Here is an 8,428-nt window from a genome sequence, read left to right on the forward strand (position 1 = left end):
GTGAACGGGCGATTGGCGGCGCCACAGGCCAATCAGAGCAGCGCTGAAGGCAACGCCCGGTCGTTCACCTGCGGGGCGGGGCGGGGCGGGGCGGAGCTCACCTGAGGCGAGGCGCGCGGGGGGCGTTGCCTCCTCCGTTCGCCATGTTGGGGGGGCCGGTTCCTGCTGCTACAGCCGCCTCAGGGCTGGTGCTGCTCGGTGGGGCAGGTCCCGCTGGGGCCGGGCCCTGGCCGTGCTTGCTCGCGGTGCTTCTCCACGCAGTTGATCTGGGCGGAGGGCCGGCGCTTGGCCTCCGAGCAGGGAAACAAAAGCCTGTGGGGAAAACCCTGTGGTCCTGCCAGCAACCCTTTCTTCCAACAAAAAATGGTGTAGGTGTCTCCTTAGTAGGGCCTGAAGTGGCCTGCTCGAGATACTACTGGCATGCCACGGCTTTCCCTGGAATTTAGCCAGTAGTGTAGAGGCTTTAATTTGCTTGAACCCTTTGCTATTCTTTTGCATTAATTCCTTGGATTAAATTATTATGGCCTCATATAAATACGTATAATGTATAAATATCTGTATATATTATGTATGACCTCAAGTTGCACCAGGGAAGGTGCAGATTGGATATTAGGAAAAAAATATTCACGGAAAGGGTTGTCAGGCATTGGAACACGCTGCCCAGGGAAGTGGTGGAGTCACCATCCCTGGAGGTGTTTAAAAGATGCATAGATGAGGTTCTTAGGGTCATGATTCAGTGCCAGATTTAGGTTATGGTTGCGCCAAATGATCTTGAGGGTGTCTTCCAACCAAAATGATTCTAGGATTCTATTAGTATTGTGTGTTACATGCTGAGAGGGTATGTGATAAGAGGGTAAACAGGTGAGTTTTAGTTGACAATGAAGCTTTTTTGTGAGTCAAAGTCTCTGTGAGTGGATAATAATAATACTTGATTGGTCCCACTAAAGATTGCAGGTACTGCCAGTTACATGTGTTAGTTGGAAATATTGTGTATAATAAATCCAAGTGCTGCCCTTGTATATGTGATAAGAGGTTGCTCCACCACTTGGATATAAGATCTCCTGTGCCCATATGGATTGGGACCTGTAAACCTCCTCTGACCCAAGGGCAGCCAGTGTTTTCTGCAGACCTGAGCTGTTGATACAGATAGGCACACAGTTTATTTTAACCCTGGTGCAGCTGCAAGTGTTTCCTTTTTGGCCATGTACAGGCAATTTGAGACACTCATAGAACCATAAATATTTGCTGTGCATATATATACCAAGATGTATGTCATATGTCAGTAACAGTACTGAGTTTTTTCACTCTGAGAAGGTAATGAGGGTGACACTGCTTGTCCTTTTGATGTATTCCAGATTGTACAATTAACACATTTTATTGTTCTGGCTACTCAGTCTATTTTTAAACATGAGCTGTTAGCTGAGTTGTTTGAGATTATTTGCTTAAAGGCTTTAAAACTGACCTTTTTATTTCAAATCCCCTGTGTTCCATAATTGGTGTTTTTCTTCCTTGGGGCATATTTCATTTTTGAATAAACATGTCGTAAGTACTGCTAAGACTACTCTAATGATCCTATTATAAACTATTGTTTGTTTCTTTAGTGCTCCTAATGTTCTCAGCCCTGTGCACAGATGCTCAATTATCAACACTCTGATTTAATGTAGCAAAAACAGGCTAATTTTAATTAATATACATGCATGCATGTAAATAAATGGAAAAGGAATGTGCATTTTGTTGTAATCAGTCATTTAAAAAATCATTTTTCTCACAGATGGCATGTTGGGAAGCCTAAGCCAACTGTTTCTGCAGCATGCATGCCTGAATTGATGACATTATTCCTGCGGAGCTGAGAGGCTCTCCCTCCTGTTGGTCTGTCCCTCTGTGAAAGAGGAATTCACAGGACCAGAGTGAATCAGAAGAGAAAGCAGGAGCCTCACGCTTGATTTCGGGCATCCTCTGGGAAACACCTACATCCCATTCTCAATTCAAGTGGTTTGCAAGGGCAAGTGTTCCAACTAAGGTGGAATCATAGATCTCAGACTCTTTGCCTTTGCTCGTATCACTGGCAGCTCTCATGTCAGGCTCAGATCCTCAGGGCTATTTTTATGAGATGAAAGAAATCTTAATTAAGTGTTCATATCTTTGTCAGCCAGGCCCAGAATAAAAATTGATGTGATTCCCTTGAGCTTCACTGCTTGTTATACCCTGCGGACAACAAAGATACTGGGAAGAATAATATGAATGTCATTTAACATCACAAAGCAGCTTTCCACAGCAGGATAGATGGATGTGGAACTGTTGAGTGGGTATAAAAAACCTCTCCACTTTCTCCTCCCTTAAAAAAAAAAAAAAAAAAAAAAAAAAAAGAAGAAGAAGAGAGTATTTTGAGAATGATTCCATTGTTTCCTGTGCTTGGGTAAGAGAGGATAGGTTAATTATTTTAGTCCTATCCTCTGTGAAAGTTTCAAGGTCTTCCATGCCTCAAGCAGCCCAGATTACCTCAGGCAAGACACTTCATCCTCTCTGAGCCTTCCTTCTCTCCTTTTCGCTAGTTCAGAGAGGATTTGTGAGGCTAAATAGATGAAAAATTCTGAAGGGCTCAGATTACAGTCATGGCAGCCAGAGACAGGGCGTACTGGTAATAAACTTTATTTTTTTCCCAGATAGCAAAAAGACCTTGACACTGTGAAAGCAAATGGTCCACTCCCACAAGAGTAAGAACAGAAAGCCCTGCATATATCTGCAAGTCAGAAGGAGCTGCAAAAGAATGATTCAGTTTCCTTTTCCAGTGTGAGACTTAACTCCTTCCCTCTCAGCAGGTAGGGAGGGAAGGGGTTTTGGTATTGTGGTGTTCCTCGTTAAACAAACTAGTCGGGTCTTTCAAAATCCACATCTAGACAAGAGGTTTGAACTTCTCGCTTGAGAGGGCATGGCAATGTTTTACCAAACACAAATTATGATTTTTGAATAATTGTAATTGAAAATAATAGAAAACCCCATGTGACAGCAGAACAGCTGAGATCATGTAAATGAGAGGCCAGGCTGCGTTCTCCCTCAGCTTCTTCAAAAATTTAAGTTCAACACCTGCAAGATGTCAAAACAATAGAGCGCTAAGACTGTTTTATGCTGACTTTTGTAATTCCCTTCTGTGCCGTTCTTCAGTCTGTCCTTGGCTAAGAGATGGTGGTTTAGACTTAGGCTGTAATCTCTGCACGCAATGAGCAATGGCCAGCTTCCTTGTGAAGAATGAGGTGCTGTTCTGCTTCAGCGTGAGTGTGTAAAAACCTACAGACCACAAGCTGATAATGGTATGTAACCTCCATGGACAGAGTTCATATCACTTTATAATTGAAATATTGTCCTGTTTGGGGTTGGGGAAACTGAGGCATAGTGAAATGAGCTGATTCAATCAATACCACAAAGGCCAGTGAAAGCGATAAGGACTTCAAGCAAGTCTGTCAAGTGGCTTCTTTGCCAGGGAATAAAAGGTGCAGTGCAGGCTGTGTTGGAGGTCTTCCATCCCAAATGTAAGGTGCTTGACTGTGAGGGCAGTAACAAGCTACTTGTGTATTTTTTTTTCTATAACTTTGTGCTTGTGTCTGCTACTCTAGAGTATAAAATTAAAAAAAAGAAAAAAAGGGGGAAAGGTGACTTTGCTTCTCAGACTTGGTTGTTTTCCCCACTGAACAACCTTTTTAAAATTAAAAACAAAAAAGCAAGGTTTTTAACATCCCAGATAAACTAATGTCTTTACATAGATACTGCAGTATATTAAACAACACCAGATCCCTTCAACAGAATTTAGAAAAATCAATAGAACTGGTGCAGAAGATGTGAAAAATATCTGGGCTGAGAGCATGGATTGGCTTTTTGCTTCCTTAAAAAAGGTACAAATGTACTGGAGTAAAAGCAAAGCATGAACATATCAATAAGGAAAATAAAATAAACAAACAAACCCAGAACACTAAAATAAATTAGTCAGGAAGGAAACTTTCCTGTTGGTGACTCACACAGTGGAATCCTAGCTGTCCTGAAGTCAGCATTAATTTTACCAGCCTTTTTCTCCAAGACATATTCTGCTAGAAGAAAACAAGCTAATGCAGAGATTCAGTCATTTCTTGCAAAAGAGATAGGAAAGTAATAAGAATGTATCGTGATGAGTTTTGTGGTTATTTGATTTTACTGTTGTTTATTGAATTAATCAACATCACTTTGGGATTCCTAATGTAATGTTCCAAGCTTCTGTACTTTTTGTTCTAGTTGATTGCTATTAACGGTATAAATTATGTTTTACCAGCAAGAGTCAATTTAACTCAGTTCCAAACCTTTTAACTTGTAACAGATGGATCAGAAAGTCAGAGTTAGAAAACCAGCTAAAATATGACAGCATGATGTAGAACTTTTATTAGAATGAGATTGTGTTTCTGGGATACTTGCTGTACACTCAGGTTTTCTGAATATATCTAACACTGAATAAAAATGTTTGTATTACAGAATCAAAATCTGCTGAAGTAAAATAGTGATGGTTCATTTATATCCACCTTTACACAGCTGAGGAGCTATATAAATGCCTAAAAATAACATAGTCTAAAATGGTACTTGCAATTTCAGATATTTCCATACTTGCACATGACTAAGAGTGAGCGCTGGAGATGGGAAATGTCCTGTTCTTCCTGGCTGTCTCAACCTTCCAGCCCTCAGCCCAAACTCACCTCTCCCTGGATCTTGGCAGGGTGACCAGGAGGAGCCCGAGGACCTGAGCTACTTGCTCAGGGAAGGAGGAGGAGTGATCGTTAGTTCTTTGCACATTGAATGGGTTTGCAGTTTGGGACATCAGCAGAGATTTCCAGGGGGAACACAGTGGTAGGCAGCTAATGCTGCCAAAAGTGCTCAATAAAGCCATTTATCACACGTCTCTGTAACTTCCATTACATAAAACCACCACCAAAGGAAAATAGAGCAGGCAAAGAGAAATCAAATTTTGTCAGGAAATAAAGTTTACTAGGTTTCTAATATTCTTGTGATGGGACAATATCAGGGTCAATTACTATTACAGTGGCTTTTTCCCAAGAAGACACTGGGCGTTTCTTTCCAAGACCAATGTATTACAGTCTCCTTTCAGGATGGGAGGACGCTTCCAGTCCAGATGAGAACATCTGTGAAGCTGAATATCAGGGATGGCACATCCCGGAAATTCCAGTTTGCCTTGAAAATACCCCTGAGTCTGGTTCAGCACGATCCCAGAAGAAGGACGAGATTTCCTATGTCTGATCTTTGTAGCCTGTGACTTGAATCCCTCTTTCCTCACAAGGAGCCAGGTCCCCTTAGAGCATTTTCGATATTATGGAACAAGCCTGTGTTGTTAGCATAGTAAAGAAATTATCTGCCAAGCAATTAGCATGTATACCTGATAGTCAGCTCACACAGATATGTCAGCTGTGCCACTGATCTGCAGATTGGGTGGAACCTTGATAATTATAGATAATTATCATGATCAATTACAGATAATGATGGAACAGCAAGCCAAATTCCTCTCGGCAGTTGCTCCACTTAACCCTGCCCGTGTGACAGCCTGGTTTGAGTGTGAAGGAAAGCTTCAGCCTCTGTGTCTACATACTGCAGTCTGCCTGTGAGTAAACACAGCTTTGTAGGTCAGGAGTTCATCAGTTACAGCATCAACCACATCTTAATGCCTGAGATACCATCTCCTGGACCCATCACTTACAGATATGGCCCTATTATTAGGGATATAGCTCATCTTCCACCTTCAAAAGGCTTCCCACAAGAAAGAGCACCATTACAAAAATAGAGCAGACCGAGTTGAAGAGAAAGTTGAAACTTAAACCAGTGTATTTCATCATTTGCAGCTGCTGCTGTACCAATTAATTGCTTGTTCCTAACCAGGTCATAGATCTTCTCCCAGCCACACTTCATCCCACCTCCCACACCAGGGCTGCACCAGACGCTTGATTTCGAGCTGCTGGGCCGTCTGTGAGCACAGGGAGAGTTTTTGGCTGTTAGTTGCTTGAGCTACTCAAGCAACTAACAAACTGCTCAGGGAAAAGGCAGGGGAGCCAGCTGGACCTGGCCCATGAACTGGCAATTAGACTACACTGGGCTGATGAATGACCAAAGAGAGGCTGCTCGAGATTTACTCTTTAAAGGATAACTTCTGTGGAGGATAAAAACATTCAGCTATAGCACAAGTAGTGCTACAACTTGTTGGAGGGATGTCATCTGAAATGCTAGTCTCCAGCTAGTAAAGATCAGCGACCAGGAGAATGAACGTATTGAGCACATTTGTTTAATTTTGCTGGTGCCAGAAGCAGCGCAGCAGGCTGATGATCTGCGCAGAATGGTTAATTGTCACAGAAAGGAAGGGGAGACATGTCTTAAAAGCATAGAAACCAGGGAGTAGCCTGAAGACGCAGTGATGTGAGGAAGGGGCATTTCATAAAGCACTCAAAGATCTGCTTTTCCAAGGAAATGGCCATCTGCAAAGACCGTTTGTTAAGCTGAGTGATGGTTTTTCAGCCTCTGAGGACTGGGAAGTGAAAGAATGGAAGTGAACAGCAGTGGCTGAATGCTTTGTGATTTGGGTTTTTTAAATACAGTTCATTCAGCAAGGAACCAGACCCTCAGCACAGCTGCCCATCCCTGGGAGCCCGTGTGGCAGCGGCAGTGCTGCGGGATGCGGTGCAGAAAGGCTTCCGGCACAACCACAGCTGCATCACCCAAGCAGTAGCCAACGTACCCTTCCTAACTGCTCACAGTAATGGTACCGATACAGCAGATGAATCAGACAAACAGGACATTGCCACCAAATCTGCCCTGAAGAGAGCTTTGCAATTATTTATTTAGGAAAGCCTACAATCAGCGGTATTTAGTTGTAGGAGTGTTTGCCTACATTAGAATGTGTTTTTAAATAAAGTGCTGCTATAAACTACTGAGCCCATCTGTATTACAGTGATGATTTCCCATCTGTGAAACTGCAGAGCCAGAAGAAAAATACAGCTCTCCTGATACCGCTGATGGCAGTAAGAGTGGTACTGATGAATTTGACAGAAAAACTGGGTAATACAATTTGCTGCTGCTTGTCATCAGCACCGCAGTCAACCTGTCAGTGTTATGGGTCTTAATTGCTCTTTTATCCCAACAATAGAAGAATTTCATGGGGATTTCCTAAACATAAAAGTGTTCAGGTGGAGGAAGTATCTTAAAAAACACTTACAATACCTTGAAAAAGCTTGAAAATGAAATAATTTTAGTCAAAAACATGTGTTCTTACACACATACAAACCAATAAAATAAAACTGTTCATGAGTGCTCAGCTTTGGGCAAAAGTTTTGATTTATTATTATAAAAACAATGAACATTTGAAATATGGTAACATGTTGAAATAAAACATAATTACACAGACATCAAAAAGTTTGCAAGCAGATATTGAGGATAAAAAGCAGAAGAAATCTGGAGTCTACCCATCTTGTGAACTTCTCTTTATCTCCATCTTTTTGTTTTGGATGACAGAGGTTATCTTCAATGCTAAACAAAGACCTTGAGCAACATCTGGCCCCAATGAGGTCAATGACTGTTTTCCATTGGCTTCAGAGATAGCAGAACTTCACTCATTACCCACATACTCATTAACATATTTTCAAAATCCTTGAACTTGCTGTACAGGTTTCTCCAGTGAGGCCATGTATTTATTTTTTTTTTATTATGCATCTGCTCCAAAACGGTTACTTTCCAGATAAAAGCCATTTGGTCTATTCGGTCCATTCATAAACTGCCTGTATTTCCCCCACACTGAGACACAAACACCAAGATGTGCAGATTCCAGACAGTGGGCTGGTAAGTGGCGTCACTTAAGTTTACCCTTCACCTGCCTGTCTGAAACAATCCCGCTGTGCTGAATTTCAGGGTACACCGTACAACTAGCTACCCCAAAAACCACAGCACAAGAGAACTGCCCTTTAACATACAGTGGCTAAACTCCAAACACAAATATGTTGGTGCAATTAATTGCTTCTCTGAAGGATACAGCTGCTCTGACAGCAATGCAAGAGATGCAGGTTGTGCTACAGGTAAAGCTCAGACAAGCAGCATCAGCCCAGTGCCTACAAACGTGCTTACATTTAACATGCATTAGTAAGGTAATCATCGCACATGATCTCCAAAGGCACAAAGTCGAATGCAAACAGAGATTTGACAATCGCTATGTCGTCCTTTGATGCAGCACTTCCAGAATGGGTCAGGTGGAGGCACAGTCTCAGGACCATCTGAATAAACCCTCACAGCTACCACTAGAGCTACAGCTCCTCTAGGGATAAAGGGCTTCAGCTTTTCATGGTGTCAGCTTGGTGCTGCTTATAAACCGCAATATTCAACCATAACACATTTTCTCCTCCACACTATAAGCCCTCTGACA

The sequence above is a fragment of the Streptopelia decaocto genome (genome assembly GCF_964273445.1).
Source record: "Streptopelia decaocto genome assembly, chromosome: 3".
In the NCBI taxonomy this organism is placed as follows: domain Eukaryota; kingdom Metazoa; phylum Chordata; class Aves; order Columbiformes; family Columbidae; genus Streptopelia; species Streptopelia decaocto.